The sequence below is a fragment of the Podarcis cretensis genome, assembly GCF_951804945.1.
Source record: "Podarcis cretensis genome assembly, chromosome: 6".
In the NCBI taxonomy this organism is placed as follows: Eukaryota; Metazoa; Chordata; class Lepidosauria; order Squamata; family Lacertidae; genus Podarcis; species Podarcis cretensis.
Window position 1 is genome coordinate 4,095,378 of NC_137175.1, and position 17,055 is coordinate 4,112,432.

A 17,055-nucleotide genomic window follows, 5' to 3' on the forward strand; every position below is an offset into this window, starting at 1 on the left:
ATCGCTGCAATTCTACATCTTCCTCTCCCTCTGCATTTTAGCACTCCTCAATTTTATAGTAACTCTTAAGATATATTTTAAACTTCTTCCAATCTTCTTCCACAGTCTCTTTCTCTTGGTCGCGGATTCTGCCGGTCATTTCTGCCACAGACCCACATGTCCCCATTGAAAAGCAACTGCCGCCAGCCTACCCTCTTCTGGAGCAGGATTTGGTGGGTTGGGGGGTGGTCAGAGCTAAAGAGATTCTGCTGCCTTAGCAAGTGCAGCTTCCAAACAGAAACCCCGCAGCCTTGGAGCTAGGGAGGGCGGCAGGGATCTCTGCACATGGGCAGGAGACTGTCTCCGCCCTTCTCTTGAGTGTTGCAAACAGCCTTAGCGCAGCCTTCTCCAAAAACCTGGCACCCTCTCGACATTTTGGACTCCCGTCGGTGCTGGCTGTGGCTGATGGGAACTGGAACCCAAACATTGGGAAGGTGCGAGGTGAGAAAGGGCTGGAGTTAGCCCCACATGCCAGAGGGCCTGGAACGCTCACCGGAGCAGGCACAAATGTGGTGGGCTGTTTCGCCTGGAGTCAGAAGGGCTGTTGAGCAGGATCCTGACACATACTTCAGGGTCTCTCTCCTCTGCCCCATGCCAGCTCTGCCCTCCCAAGTTGGCGGTGGGAAAACAGGGTGCTGCATTCCCACCCCCCATGATGGAAAGCTAGCTTTTAATCTCTCGGTCTCCCTGGGACCTGAAAGGTCAGGTGTCCCTTAAGACATGGTTGCAGAACTGGTTTTAAGAGACATTCCTTCTCCTCTGGGAATTGCCCCTCCTGGAAGGGGGCTGGGCACCTCTCACAAGGCTCTCAGCACATCAGAAGAGCCTGCTGGATAGGAACACAGGAAGCCGTCTTACATTGAGTGAGACCATTGGTCCATCCAGCTCCATACTGCGTACACTGGCTGGCAGCAGCTCTGAAAGGTTTGAGTCAGCAGTCCCTCACAACCCCAGCGGGAGTGAATATGGGACCTTCTGCATGCAAACTGGGCCAGTGACCCATCTTAAACTCACAACTTAAAGTGGCCAAGCGAATTTGTTATTTAGTCGCTTAGTCGTGTCCGCCTCTTCGTGACCCCCTGGACCAGAGCACGCCAGGCACTCCTGTCTTCCACTGCCTCCCGCCGTTTGGTCAAACTCATGCTGGTAGCTTCGAGAACACTGTCCCACCATCTCGTCCTCTGTCGTCCCCTTCTCCTTGTGCCCTCCATCCTTCCCAACATCAGGGTCTTTTCCAAGGAGTCTTCTCTTCTCATGAGGTGGCCAAAGTCTTGGAGCCTCAGCTTCAGGATCTGTCCTTCCAGTGAGCACTCAGGGCTGATTTCCTTCAGAATGGAGAGGTTTTGGGAAACCTGCAAGCGGGAGCTGATCGTAACAGCAACCTCCCAGCATCCTTTGGGAGGGAGCTTTGACGGTTGAGCTGCTGCAAAAACGGGCGCACGGTTCTGCCCTCGGGGTGACTTTTTGTTTACGCAGGGAGGGCATGTTGGAACCGGCACGGGCACATGCCTCAGGAGAAAAAAGCCCAGCTTCTGATCAGCAAACCTTGGATGTAAGGGTGAAACTGGGGGAGCTGGAACCCTGCTGGTGCTTTCAGGGGAGAGCGAAAAGGGTCAGTGATTTGGCTCCTTTGGAAATAATTCTCTCTGGTTCACATGCCGCCAAAGATGCTCCAGTTCTGGTTTAGTCCTTCCTGCCTCTGCCTCTTCCTTCCCCACCCAGCCTCCCACTCATCCCTGCCTTGGTGCAAATGTAGCTTTCATACCTGACCAAATAATGACACTACCGTTGGGAGAGGCCTTCTGTGTTGTTGTTTTTTTAACAGAGTGAATTTGCCTATTTTTCTGTCTCTCGGAAATTAAAAGATGTATTGATTTGCTGTCGAGAGTATCATTGCAGTTTGATTCCCCTTTCCCAGCACCTGCCAGGACTTGACCCTTTTCCAGAGGGATGCGTTCCAATGGTTCGCCAGGCCAGAGGTCAAAGGAGGACAAGGAATGAATGTAGCCTAATTTCTATACACGCCCCCCCCCTTCTATACACACAAGCAAAACATGATCAGAGTTTAAGGATACATTTGACTTGAGCAGAAACAAGGAGGATGTGAAGTGGAGCTGATTGTGGCCTGGGCAAGTGTTAGAAACCCAAATGTATAATCTAATCGCCAAATAGCACCTTAAACCTAGGTTGCAGTCGCCACAATGGAATGTCTAGGCGTCGTTTTTTGTTTTTGCAGTGCATTATTCTTATTATTAGTAGTAGTAGTATTAATAATAATAATATTAATTTTTATTATTATTCCACTTTATATTTTAAAGAACAAATCCCACAGCAGTTTACACATTAAACATTAAACACATTAAAACATCAAATAAAACAATCCAGAATAAAACAACTTCAAGATTCATAGAATCATAGAATCATAGAGTTGGAAGAGACCCCAAGGGCCATGGAGTCCAACCCCCTGCCAAGCAGGAAACACCATCAGAGCACTCCTGACATATGGTTGTCAAGCCTCTGCTTAAAGACCTCCAAAGAAGGAGACTCCACCACACTCCTTGGCAGCAAATTCCACTGTCGAACAGCTCTTACTGTCAGGAAGTTCTTCCTAATGTTTAGGTGGAATCTTCTTTCTTGCAGTTTGGATCCATTGCTCCGTGTCCGCTTGCGTGGCAAGATCCCGCCCCCCACCAAGATAAATAAACACACGAGACACCATAATTAAGGTTAATTGGGCGAATTAGGCCACAACTTTATTGAATTCAGGAATGAGAGGCATTGGCTTAGGCATTGGTCCTATCGACTATCCGGCTCCAGCCCATTTGCTGGAGACACGGGGAAGGGTTAACACTAATCGGGGGAGTCTCCCGCCGAGGCACGTCGACTAGGAGCTCCCCCGGGTCACCGCTCTGGGGCGTGCCTTTGGCCCACACCTCCATAGGCTTCGGACAGGGCCACGCCCCCCGGAGTCCTTTAACGGACCACCCTTCGTTCACTGGGGGGAGGTGATGGCGTTCCTCCCCCCACACACATCCTCTTAACCCCTTCTTACCAATGCCTACCGCCACCGAGCAGTCGCTCGCCGCCAATACTCTCATGCCTGAATCCACTCCCTTATCCCCTTTGCAATATCCATCAGCCAAACATCGTTACCAGCATCCGAAAGATGCACGCCATCATACCGGTAGAGGGCCTCAAGGTTGAAACGAATGCCCGGGTGGCCAATGAACCTCCCACCCAGGGCTGCCACTCTACGCACCACCGCCCGATCCAAGGCTTTCCTAGCCCTATTCATAGCTATCGGGTTCCTGCAATCTCTCCAAACCCGCCTCTCCATCAGTGAGGCCCAAATAATTGTGACATTCGGGTAAGCGGCCTTCAGCTTCTCGAAGTCGCTAAAAATGTGCCACTGCAAATCCACTGCCTTCCTGTAGGCTAGGTCGTTTTCCCCCAATTGTATCAGTAAAGCGTCTGGGGGGGCCCTCCGCTGCTGCTCTGGTCTTAAATGCGGGCAGCATCTCGGCCCAGCGCATTCCCCTCCGGGAGACCCAGGAAATGGTGATGTCAGGTGGAAAGCCCAGGCGTGGCCCGAGACCGGAATTGATGGCGCGGACCCTGGCCCAATGCACAATACTGTGGCCGATAATCCAGACGCGCACCCCCATGTCACCTGTAGGAAATTGAAAGAACAGGCCATGGTCAGCCACCGTCACAAATTCTTTCTCAAATAGCGTTTGTACGCGTCAGATTTCCAGCGACCTAAGTCCCTAATCCTTTCCGTCGTAAGACCCAGGTGCATTGCCGTGGTGGCTGCTCCTATCCTGAAAGAGTGTGATGCAAAATCTGCTGCGGGGATGCCGCATGCTGCCAGTGCTAAGCGCATGACCCGAGTGAACTGGTGACGCGTCAAAGGTAAGCCATCTGCGTGGATCAATAGAGGCCCTGCCGAGTTGACCCTCAGGGATAAGAAGCGCCTTGTGTCTTTAACTGGACATGGGCCTGGACCGTCGGTGGCCATAAGCTGAACAAGAGCCCCCCTCCCGTACTGGTCTGTTTTAGAGCTGCGTATCCGTATTACCAGGTCCTCCCGTGACAGGGTAACATCGCTTAAAAGCAAGCCCCGGGAGAAACCATGCCGACCCGCTTCATAAACTACCTCACCCACGCGCAGAGCTCCAAAAAAGGCAATGGAGTAAGCCGCTGAAAATAAGCGTGCTTCATACTTTGACCAGCATACTGTTCGCAATTTTTTATGGATTTGGGAAAGGATGTTGAGTGACATCGGCCTTCTCATATCGCAGTTTGGGGGCTGTAGCCTGCGCCAACCCTCTAACGTCCTTCGTATAACAAAATCGTCACAAGGATCTGTGGAAAATATTGCCTTGCAAAAGAATGAAATTGCTGCGGCTTGAAGGTTCAGGGTTCTAGGGGCGCGGCCCAAGCGTCTCAGGTAAACTAGGTAAGATAGCACCTCTGGCTTGACGGGAGGGGCATTGCTTCCGATGGCGTGGGTTTTGTTGCGGAATTTTAAAAAATCCAACCAAGCCCTCTTATACGATCTCAAAGTGGAAGGTGCCAATGAGGCCATTACTCCCTGAATCACTTCTGGCTCCCAGGACTCTGGTCCCCACGCCTCTAGTCCCCGAGACTCCACAGATGTTCTGGGAACGGCTGCGGCAGCAGCTCTGCATCCGGTGCTAACGAGCGGAAGCGGTCCATCTGAAAGCGAGATAGGGCGTCCGCAATGTCATTATTTACACCAGGCACAAATTTTGCAGAGAAGTGGATGTTGAGCTCTAAACACCGGAGAACGAAGGAACGCAGGAGGACGCCTACCCTTGGTGACTGTGCGACCTGCCTGGAAAGTACTGCCACTACAGCCTGGTTGTCGGTGTGGAAGCATACCCTATGGCTACCAAAGGTTTCAGGCCACAAGTGCACCGCCACTACAATCGGAAAGAATTCCAGGAAGGTTAAATCTCTGGTAATGGGGCCCCCTTGCCAGGCGGCGGGCCAGCGCTGAGCGCACCATTGGCCCCTAAAGTAAACGCCAAACCCCAGAGAGCCAGAAGCATCCGAATGGACCTGGAAGTCAACCTGCAGCGACAAGTTGTCCTGCCACAGAGAAATGCCGTTGTAGTTCTGCAAGAACTTCAGCCAGACTTCCAGGTCGGACTTCACTTCCTTGGATAGCCGAACCCTATGATGAGGGGAACGCAGTCCTGCTGATAACTTCGCGAGGCGGCCGCAGAATGGGCGGCCAGGGGAAACCACGTGGCAAGCAAAATTTAAGTGACCTAACAGTGACTGGATTTGCCTGAGCGTAACTTTTCTTAGGGGGAGCAGCTGCCGAATAAGGTCGCCAAGCGCGATGAGTTTTTCCCTGGGAAGTTTTGAGGTCTGAGCGACAGTGTCCAGCTCAATACCTAAGTAAACCATTGTCGTAGCCGGACCCTCCGTTTTGTCGGCGGCTAGAGGAACCCCCAGTTCCCCCGCTAATGATGTGAAGGCTTCAAGGAGCTCTGAGCACTTAAGCCTGCTATCGGCCACGAGGATAAAGTCGTCCAGGTAGTGCGACACGCCCTCGGCGCTGGTTCTAAAGCGAAGCGCCCAGTCCAGAAAGGTGCTGAAAGGGCGAGCCCCCTCCGCTCCAGCCCTAAATAGGGCAAGCCACGCCCCCCCCCCAGCCAGCCGATTGGCTGGCTGGGGAGGCGTGGATGGATGGGATTCCCCTGTTCTCGTGGGGAGGGCGTGATACCCGCAACCCCACCTCCTGGGCAGGCTAGGAAGTGGCTTTCTCTGGAGCAGCAGAAAACAACCTTTCTCCCTCCTCTATGTGACATCCTTTTATATATTTGAACATGGCTATCATATCACCCCTTAACCTCCTCTTCTCCAGGCTAAACATGCCCAGCTCCCTTAGCCGTTCCTCATAAGGCATCGTTTCCAGGCCTTTGACCATTTTGGTTGCCCTCCTCTGGACACGTTCCAGTTTGTCAGTGTCCTCCTTGAACTGTGGTGCCCAGAACTGGACACAGTACTCCAGGTGAGGTCTGACCAGAGCAGAATACAGTGGCACGATTACTTCCCTTGATCTAGATGCAATACTCCTATTGATGCAGCCCAGAAAATATTTCAAGGAAAATATTTCAGAACCTTCTCTTAGGTGACATTTTTGCTTTCTCTAGTCACTAGCCTGGCATCCAGAGATCCCCGTGTGTTTGCAATTGGACCTGCACCAGTCGCAAAACACACCTGGCTAATTTCTAACACTGGGTCTGGGGGCTGAGGCCTGGAGGGCAGCATTCAGCCCCCAGGCCTGAGGTTAACCCCTTTGATCCCGTGTGGCTTTGAAAAGTTAGAAACTGGTCTGCTGGAAGCAAAACAGACTGGCCATAGGTGAGTTTCTGTTTACGAGCCTGAGATGAGTACTTCTACTTTTTTGGCTAAAATTATCCCCGCACCCCAAGGTACTGTGGGCGACATGTACATACCCAACTCTCTTATCCAGCCTTCCTACAACCTGGTGGCTTCCTGGTGTTTGAGAGGACAATTTCAAACCTCTGGAAGTTTGGGACTGAAACTCCATTGTTGTCGTTGTTGTTTAGTCGTGTCCGACTCTTTGTGACCCCCTGGACCAGAGCACGCCAGGCACTCCTGTCTTCTACTGCCTCCCGCAGTTTGGTCAAACTCATGCTGGTAGCTTCGAGAACACTGTCCCACCATCTCATCCTCTGTTGCCCCCTTCCCCTTGTGCCCTCCATCTTTCCCAACAGCAGGGTCTTTTCCAGGGAGTCTTCTCTTCTCATGAGGTGGCCAAAGTATTGGAGCCTCAGCTTCAGGATCTGTCCTTCCAGTGAGCACTCAGGGCTGATTTCCTTCAGAATGGAGAGGTCTGATCTTCTTGCAGTCCATGGGACTCTCAAGAGTCTCCTCCAACACCAGAATTCAAAAGCATCCATTCTTCAGCAATCAGCCTTCTTTATGGTCCAGCTCTCACTTCCATACATCACTACAGTGGTACCTCCGGTTACATACGCTTCAGGTTACACACGCTTCAGGTTACAGACTCCGCTCACCCAGAAATAGTACCTCGGGTTAGGAACTTTGCTTCAGGATGAGAACAGAAATTGTGCTCCGGCGGCGCAGTGGCAGCAGGAGGCCCCATTAGCTAAAGTGGTGCTTCAGATTAAGAACAGTTTCAGGTTAAGTATGGACCTCCGGAACGAATTAAGTACTTAACCTGAGGTTCCACTGTACTGGGAAAACCATGGCTTTAACTATGGCTTTGTCGGCAAGGTGATGTCTCAGCTTTTTAAGATACTATCTAGGTTTGTCACTGGCAAGCCACTCCAGTATCCCTGCCCGGAAAACTCCATGGACAAAGACAACAGGAAACTCCATTGAATGATGAGATGCCCAAAGCATCCAGAGAGACCAGGTTGGCAAAGGCTGTGCTAAGCTGACGTGTTCTTATGTCTCATACCCCACAAATACAGAATAGCCTGTCAGAACTTGTTGCCTCTCTCTCCCACCCACAGGCTTGAATATAGAAAGGTCGTGTGAAGGAGCAATTCAGAAATCTAAATCTGAACCAGGGCCCTGGAACCTATTTTCTATTCCTGGACTGGAAAATACATGAAGCTGAATTTTCATTTGCTTCTATTCTGGGTAAGGAGGAAGCCCAGTCTGATGCAACTTGAGCTTAAAGGTAAAAGTAAAGGACCCATGACAGCTAAGTCCAGTCACAGATGACTGTGGGGTTGCGGCGCTCATCTCGCTTTCAGGCCGAGGGAGCCGGCGTTTGTCCGCAGCCAGTTTTTCCAGGTCATGTGGCTAGCATGACTAAGCTGCTTCTGGCGAACCAGAGCAGTGCACAGAAATGGCGTTTACCTTTCCGCCAGAGCAGTACCTATTTATCTACTTGCACTGGCATGCTTTCGAACTGCTATATTGGCAGGAGCTGGCACCAAGAAACGGGAGCTCACTCCATCGCAGGGATTCGAACCGCCAGCCTTCTGACCTGGGCGTACGCAGTTCTAAATTCAGTAGGGGGAAAGCAGGATTCTGCAAAGCATTCACCAATGCACATTTGTACAGTTCCTGCTTTCCTGGAAGAACTACAGGAGCAAATGACAGAATGCTAGCAAGCAAACTGTGGCCTTTGGGATCTTGAAAGCTTCTGCTCTTGCAAAAGTGCTGTTCTAGATCTGAGGGCTCCCTTGGACAAAAAACAAGGACACCAGCCAGGAATACCAGAGCAAAACAGCAGCCAGTCGGCTTGGTCTTTATTGAAGACTGTAGCGACAGGACTCCCACCTGCCACCCGGTGGAACAAGATGGAAGCCCCCAACAAAAGAGCTTCCAAACTTTTATTAGCTCCTTTTTTTTTTTTTTTAGAATAATATTTATTAAGGTTTTAAAGGTTACAAAAAGAAAGAGAAAACACACCAAATTAAACACAAACTTATAAAAAAACAGAAAAATAGAAAAATAGAAACAATTTAAAAAAAAACCAAAAAAAGCACAACAAACCTTCCCATAACTTATCTTTCATTTGCTTGTTTCCTTGACCTCCTCACACCTCCCTTTTTTGTATTCTAGTTCAGTTAGCTATTTCAACAAATCCTTTCCATCCTTCCCAATTTTTATCCTATAATTTATCTTAATAAAATGTAACTTTACCTTTCCTCCTTTCATCCATTAACAGTCTATTTTTACTTAAAAGGTAAAGGTAAAGGTACCCCTGCCCGTACGGGCCAGTCTTGACAGACTCTGGGGTTGTGCGCCCATCTCACTTAAGAGGCCAGGGGCCAGCGCTGTCCGGAGACACTTCCGGGTCACGTGGCCAGCGTGACATCGCTGCTCTGGCAAGCCAGAGCCGCACACGGAAACGCCGTTTACCTTCCCGCTGGTAAGCGGTCCCTATTTATCTACTTGCACCCGGAGGTGCTTTCGAACTGCTAGGTTGGCAGGCGCTGGGACCGAGCAGCGGGAGCGCACCCCGCCGCAGGGATTCGAACCGCCGACCTTTCGATCGGCAAGCCCTAGGCGCTGAGGCTTTTAACCCACAGCGCCACCTGCGTCCCTTTTTTTTACTTAGCCCTTTATAATATTTCTGCTAAAGCCACATAACTTCATTCCAGCCTCCTTCTAACATTCCTTAATTTTACAATGTTTCTGTAAATAAACTTTAAATTTCTTCCAATCTTCTTCCACCGACTCTTCTCCCTGGTCTCGGATTCTGCCATTCATTTCCGCCAGTTCCATGTAGTCCATCACCTTCATCTGCCATTCTTCCCGGGTGGGTAGATCTTGTGTCTTCCAGTACTTTGCAATAAGTATTCTTGCTGCTGTTGTAGCATACATAAAGAAAGTTCTGTCCTTCTTTGGCACCAAGTGGCCGACAATGCCCAGGAGAAAGGCCTCTGGTTTCTTCAGGAAGGTATATTTAAATACCTTTTTCATTTCATTATAAATCATCTCCCAGAATGTCTTAATCCTTGGGCATGTCCACCAAAGGTGAAAGAATGTACCTTCAGTCTCACAAACTTTTATTAGCTGCTAATCCCCATGTTACACCCCCCCCCCAAACTACATCACTAATACGTCATGGTTACATCATGAAAGGGGAGGTCTGGTGGCAGGAATCTGAGCATCCTGGACCCTGCCCCATGATTCCCCTTGCCCTCCACCAAACACCCATCAAATGTAACAAAAGAGATTTTTACATTTCTAGAGAGGTCCTTTTGGAGCAAAGCCACAACAACAACCGAGATCTACAGCAGCATATGTGAAGCTTTTGTGAGCTCGCGTCTCCTTTACCAGAGGCGTAAATAAAATGTGAGCCAAGGTTGGCAGGTGCAGACATGTAAGCAGTGAGGTCGGAGGGAAATGAAATACAGAAAGGAAAAGGGTGGGGACAATTGAATTAAAGCTTCAATGTATGTGAAATAATCACAGTGGCCACGTAAAACCAAGCAGGTTTGATAAGAACAGAAATTATTTTGCAGCACTTTGGAAGGAACCCCCTTCCCTGGAGGTTTTTAAGAAGAGGTTGGATGGGCACCTGCCAGGGGTTCTTGAGCTGTGATTCCTGCATGGCAGGGGGTTGGACTGAATGACCCTTGAGGGTCCCTCCCAACTCCATGATTCTATCAAATATTAACCTAATGAGCATTTAATTAATTATCTCTTTCTTATCCTGGAGCCAGTTGGAGGATGGATGGCAGCTAACAGATTGAGGTTGAATCCTGACAAGACAGAAGTACTGTTTTGGGGGAACAGGGGGCGGGCTGGTGTGGAGGACTCCCTGGTCCTGAATGGGGTAACTGTGCCCCTGAAGGACCAGGTGCGCAGCCTGGGAGTCATTCTGGACTCAACAGCTGTCCATGGAGGTGCAGGTCAATTCTGTGTCCAGGGCAGCTGTCTACCAGCTCCATCTGGTATGCAGGATGAGACCCTCCCCACCTGTGGACTGTCTAGCCAGAGTGGTGCATGCTCTAGTTATCTCCCGCTTGGACTACTGCAATGCGCTCTATGTGGGGATACCTTTGAAGGTGACCTGGAAACTGCAATTAATCCAGAATGCGGCAGCTAGACTGGTGACTGGGGGCGGCCACCGGGACAACATAACACCGGTCTTGAAAGACCTACACTGACTCCCAGTACGTTTCTGAGCACAATTCAAAGTGTTGATGACCTGGTTAGTGGGGTAGAAGTGGAAGGATCATTAGGCGCGAGTGATCATGCTCTTCTGAAGTTTACCATACAGCGGAAAGGAGCAGCCAAGCATAAGGTAAAGGTAAAGGTAAAGGTACCCCTGCCCGTACGGGCCAGTCTTGACAGACTCTGGGGTTGTGCGCCCATCTCACTTAAGAGGCCGGGGGCCAGCGCTGTCCGGAGACACTTCCGGGTCACGTGGCCAGCGTGACAGCGTGACAGAGCCAGAGCCGCACACGGAAACGCCGTTTACCTTCCCGCTGGTAAGCGGTCCCTATTTATCTACTTGCACCCGGAGGTGCTTTCGAACTGCTAGGTTGGCAGGCGCTGGGACCGAGCAGCGGGAGCGCACCCCGCCGCAGGGATTCGAACCGCCGACCTTTCGATCGGCAAGCCCTAGGCGCTGAGGCTTTAACCCACAGCGCCACCTGCGTACTAGGACTCAATTTCTTGACTTTAAGAAAGCCGACTTCATAAAACTTAGGGAAGTGCTGGGTGAGATCCCATGGACAGTAATACTAAAAGGAAAGGGAGTTCATGATGGCTGGGAGTTTGTTAAGAGGGAGATAGTAAAAGCACAACTTCAGGTAATACCAATGAGACGGAAACATGGAAGGTGCCTAAAGAAGCCAGGGTGGCTATCTAAAGAACTTTTAACTGAGTTAAGATTAAAAAAGGATGTGTACAAAAAATGGAAAAGGGGGGAAACCACCAAAGAGGAATTCAAACAAATAGCCAGCACGTGTAGACACAAAGTCAGAAAAGCTAAAGCACAGAATGAACTCAGGCTTGCTAGAGAAGTTAAAAGCAACAAAAAAGGCTTTTATGGGTATGTTCGTAGCAAAAGGAAGAACAAAGAAACAGTGGGGTCACTCAGAGGAAAAGATGGTGAAATGCAAACAGGGGACACAGAAAGGGCTGAACTCCTAGTTTAGATGTATTCAAGTCTCCAGGGCCAGATGAACTGCATCCAAGAGTATTAAAAGAACTGGCAGATGTGATCTCAGAACCACTGGCAGTCATCTTTGAGAATTCCTGGAGAACAGGCGAAGTCCCGGCAGACTGGAGGAGGGCAAATGTTGTCCCTATTTTCAAAAAGGGGAAAAGAGAGGACCCAAATAATTACCGCCCAGTCAGTCTGACATCAATACCAGGGAAGATTCTGGAGCGGATCATTAAGCAAACAGTCTGTGAGCACCTAGAAAGGAATACTGTGATCACCAATAGTCAGCATGGATTTCTGAAAAATAAGTCATGTCAGACTAACCTGATCTCGTTTTTTGACAGAATTACAAGCCTGGTAGATGAAGGGAATGCAGTGGATGTAGCCTACCTTGATTTCAGCAAGGCATTTGACAAGGTGCCCCATGATATTCTTGTAAAGAAGCTGGTAAAATGCGACCTTGACTATGCTACCACTCAGTGGATTTGTAACTGGCTGACTGACCGAACCCAAAGGGTGCTCATCAATGGTTCCTCTTCATCCTGGAGAAGAGTGACTAGTGGGGTGCCACAGGGTTCTGTCTTGGGCCCGGTCTTATTCAACATCTTTATCAACGACTTGGATGATGGACTCAAGGGCATCCTGATCAAATTTGCAGATGACACCAAACTGGGAGGGGTGGATAAAACCCCAGAGGACAGGATCACACTTCAAAACAACCTTGACAGATTAGAGAACTGGGCCAAAACAAACAAGATGAATTTTAACAGGGAGAAATGTAAAGTATTGCACTTGGGCAAAAAAAATGAGAGGCACAAATACAAGATGGGTGACACCTCGCTTGAGAGCAGTACATGTAAAAAGGATCTAGGAGTCTTGGTTGACCACAAACTTGACATGAGCCAACAGTGTGACGCGGCAGCTAAAAAAGCCAATGCAATTCTGGGCTGCATCAATAGGAGTATAGCATCTAGATCAAGGGAAGTAATAGTGCCACTGTATTCTGCTCTGGTCAGACCTCACCTGGAGTACTGTGTCCAGTTCTGGGCACCACAGCTCAAGAAGGACACTGACAAACTGGAACGTGTCCAGAGGAGGGCAACCAAAATGGTCAAAGGCCTGGAAACGATGCCTTCTTATGAGGAACGGCTAAGGGAGCTGGGCATGTTTAGCCTGGAGAAGAGGAGGTTAAGGGGTGATATGATAGCCATGTTCAAATATATAAAAGGATGGCACATAGAGGAGGGAGAAAGGTTGTTTTCTGCTGCTCCAGAGAAGCGGACACGGGGCAATGGTCCCAAACTACAAGAAAGAAGATTCCACCTAAACATTAGGAAGAACTTCCTGACAGTAAGAGCTGTTCGACAGTGGAATTTGCTGCCAAGGAGTGTGGTGGAGTCTCCTTCTTTGGAGGTCTTTAAGCAGAGGCTTGACAACCATATGTCAGGAGTGCTCTGATGGTGTTTCCTGCTTGGCAGGGGGTTGGACTCGATGGCCCTTGTGGTCTCTTCCAAATCTATGATTCTATGATTCTATGGTGCTGACCTTTAAAGCCCTAAACAGCTTCAGTCCAGTATACCTGAAGGAGCGTCTCCACCCCCATCGTTCTGCCCAGACACTGAGGTCCAGCGCCGAGGGCCTTCTGGTTCCCTCACTGCGAGAGGCCAAGTTACAGGGAACCAGGCAGAGGGCTTCTCAGTAGTGGCACCCGCCCTGTGGAACGCCCTCCCACCAGATGTCAAAGAGATAAACAACTACCTGACATTTAGAAGACATCTGTTCAGGGAAGTTTTTAATGTGTGACATTTTAATGTATTTTTCATCTTTGTTGGAAGCCACCCAGAGTGGCTGGGGAAACCCAGCCAGGTGGGCTGGGTACAAATAAATTATTATTATTATTATTATTATCCTTGTTTCTGTAAGTATTTTTGACCTTCTGTCGGCTCTTGAAGACACAGCTGTTTAGGCATACATTCCCCACCTGCTCCCTCCTATGGCAGTGAGTTCCACAGTTTAACCTCTGCCCGGCTCGAAGAAGCGGTGCTTCCTTTTTACCAGCCCCAAATATTCCAACATTCAGCCGCACTGAATTCAAGTGCTATGACAAAGGGAGAGAAATGTTATCTGTTTTCTCCATGCGGCATATAATTTGATATCATGTCGCCTCTTAGCTTTTCTCCAAACGAAAAAGTCCTTTCTTTGCAGGGGACTCGCTCCAGCCCCTCCATCATTTTGGCGACCCATTTCCAACTCCAGAATACAGTGGTGCCTTGGTTCTCAAGCTTAATCCGTCCCGGAAGTCTGTTCCAAAACCAAAGCGTTCCAAAACCAAGGCACGCTTTCCCATAGAAAGTCATGCAAAGCGGATCAATCCGTTCCAGACTTTTAAAAATGACCCCTAAAACAGCAATTTAACATGAATTATACTATTTAACAACCTTGTCTATCTTCTCTTTTGAGATCCTTCCAATTTCTCCCATTGTTTTGGATATATTGTAATACTCCAATAATTTGGCAAGCCACTCCGTTTTTGTCGGTATCAGTGGCGTAGCGTGGGGGGTGCGGGGGGGCTGGCCGCACTGGGCACAACATCTGGGGGTTAGGGTTAGGGGGCGCAAATCCACGGGTTTGGGGGGCGCAAATCCACAGGTTAGGGGGCGCAAATTACTTGCCTTGCCCCGGGTGCTGACAACCCACGCTACGCCACTGGTTGGTATAATATCACTTTTCCAATAGACAAGGACTGGTAGGTTTTTAAAGGATACTTGCAAAATTATATTGATAAATCAGAACTCCTATTAGAATAAACAAGTTCTGCTATTAATACTGAAATACTAAATAAGATGGATAACAATGTGTAACAGAAAAAGAAGCAGGTTTAAAAGTATGTGAAAGAAAGTAATAGAAGTGGAAAGAAGTTGCAATTGAGTAGATTGGAAGTTTATCACTGAGGGGGTGGGAAAATGAAGTATTTGTGGGACTGAGTGTGGGTATGTATTAATATTTTTAAGGATTGTATGAAATGTATGTTTGTATATTTGTAACATGTATGTATTAATGTTGAATTATTTTAATAAATAAAATTTAATATTAAAAAAAGAATTATACTATCTAACGAGACCACTGATCCATAAAACGAAAGCAATAATCAATATACTGTACTGTAAAATAAATAAGACAGTATTGTAGATGCTGAAAATTAAAATTACTTTTTTCTTACTTGCTCTGATGATAGTCATTGTTTGGAGGGGGGACTTTTACCCATTTCCGCAGTCACACAATCAATCAATCAATCAATCAATCAATCAGCTGAACTGGGTTCCACACAGTCACAAGAACAAATGAACCGAAAAAGCCTCAAAAACAAAAACGCAAAATCAATAGCAAAACCAAAAGCTCCAAATACAGTATGATTTCCGAGGGATCCACGCCGTGGAATTTCCAGATCCTTTCTTCCCTGGGGATCCCCGGCGTGGCATTGGCCTGGGCCGGTGACGTCACGGGGGTTTCCCTCGGTCCGCACGCGGGGGCGCCCCTCGGCGGAGGGGGCGTGGGAGGAAGAGGCGGAGGAAGGAGGGGGCGGGCCACGTGTCCCCTCGCTCCGCCTCCCCCGCGCCCGCCTTCGCTTTCGCTTTGCCGCCGGCGGCTCTCGCGGATCCGCCCGCAGCAGCGGCTGCCGCCTCGCCGGAGAGGTCAGTGTCGCGCGCGGCCGGGGCGCGCACCCAGATCCCCTTCCAGGGGGCACAGAGGGGGGGAAACCCCCTTTACCCCCTAGGGGGGCGAGGAGGGAGGGAGGGGAGGGGGGTCCGAAGCAGGGGGTGGGGGAGGGAAGCTTCGAGGGTGCTCTTTCTGTCAATCACGGGGCGCGTTGGGGTGCGGTTGCGCGCGATCCGCTCGGATGGGATGCGCATTTTGCGCGCGCGCGCAAGGAAGAAAGGAGCCGCGTGCGTGCTGCTCCTTCGGGCCGGGAAGTTGCGCTTCTCCCGGGATCTCTGCGGCGGGTCTTACTTCCGTGCAAAGTTACCTTTTCAGCTCCCATTAAAATCCCATTAAAAGGGTCTTCACTTTAGCTGGATCTTTCTGTTATTATTTTTAAGCTCCCCTTTCCAAAGTTTTTCGCCCCCTTCCGCGCTCCCCTGAAGCTTCTCCTTTGGGGGCAGGTCTTCTCGGCCCCGATCCCCGCCGCGGACCCGCCTTTGCCCCTGGTTCCTCACTTTCCACCAAGTAGCCAACACCCCTGGCCTACCTTACAGGGCGGTTGTGAGCAAACCCACCGCCAAAGCCCCGGGGTGCCCCTTTCGGCGAGGTTTGCAACACCGAACGCGCTTACTCGGGAGCAAAAGCCTCGTTGAGCACAACGGGACTTATTTCCGAGTAACCTGCTTAAGAGTAGGATTGCGCCGCAGTCTGTTCTTTTGGAGCGCCTGGGGGTTTGAGAGACCATAATTTTGGGGGGTGTCTGAATTTCAGATTTGCTGGTACCCTTTGCCAGGGGTCCTCTGCAAGAGGGGGGGGGGAGAGAGGCTGCCAGGCTGCGTCTCAGGCAAGGGCTTGCTTATTTCTGTCCTTCACTTTGTCCATGCTCAGAGGCAGCGGCGTAGCGTGGGTTGTCAGCACCCGGGGCAAGGCAAGTAATTTGCGCCCCCTAACCCGGGGCAAGGCAAGTAATTTGCGCCCCCTAACCTGGGGCAAGGCAAGTAATTTGCACCCCTAACCCCTAACCTCCGGCCGCTGCCAGCTGCTTCTTGCTGCTGCCTGGGCTGGGGTATTTACGGTAAGGTAGCCACGGCAGCGGCGGCGGGTCCGTGTCAGGTGATCTGAGGCGAGTTGCCGCTGGTGCTGCCGCCCAAACGACGCCGCTTGCCCGGAGGAGGAGGAGGGCAGAGAGGCGAGGAAAATGCAACATGGCCCAGCAGCTGCAGCGGTGGCGGGGCTGTGAGGAGGGGCTGCCTGGCGCGCCCTCCGCGGCGAGCGCTGAGAGCCGCTGCCTGCCGGACGCCTTCAGCCCAGACGCGCGCACAGCTCGTCGGTTCCGCGAGACATGGGGCTCTGCTACAGCCTGCGCCCGAGGCTCTTCGGCGAGTCCGGAGGCGGCGAGTGCGCCCCCCCAGATGTTGCGCCCGGTGCGGCCGGCCCCCCTGCACCCCCCATGCTATGCCACTGCTCAGAGGCTATTTGGAGAGGAAATTGCCTGGCGAGGAATTGGGCCATGCAGGTGTCAATGTCACCCTTGGCCCCCAGCCAGCCAGTTTACCAAACATGCCATTCTACCCTCGGAAATAATATTTGTCACTTAAAATGACCCACTTAAAAAAACTGAGGTTTTGATGAAATGGCATCAGCCTAGCGGA

The 17,055-nt window shown here is 50.4% G+C and overlaps 1 protein-coding gene and 1 long non-coding RNA gene across 3 annotated transcripts in view; one reads left to right on the top strand and one right to left on the bottom strand.

Annotated features, from left to right (window-relative positions):
* Positions 1 to 2,760: 2,760 nt before the first annotated feature.
* On the bottom strand, positions 2,761 to 5,209 carry LOC307219265. Its single transcript, XR_013840346.1, has 2 exons — positions 4,631 to 5,209; positions 2,761 to 3,709 (listed from the first exon to the last, which is right to left on the bottom strand). It is a non-coding gene; the product is annotated as an uncharacterized lncRNA (long non-coding RNA).
* Positions 5,210 to 15,315: 10,106 nt separating this feature from the next.
* RBCK1 (RANBP2-type and C3HC4-type zinc finger containing 1) overlaps positions 15,316 to 17,055 on the top strand; it is a 37,237-nt gene continuing 35,497 nt past the window's right edge. The window contains exon 1 of one of the 2 annotated variants that reach the window (XM_079979496.1): positions 15,316 to 15,396. The gene's annotated coding sequence lies outside the window, so the exon portion shown is untranslated. Of the gene's footprint in view, positions 15,452 to 17,055 lie in introns of both variants that reach the window. The other variant, XM_079979498.1, reaches the window with a different exon arrangement.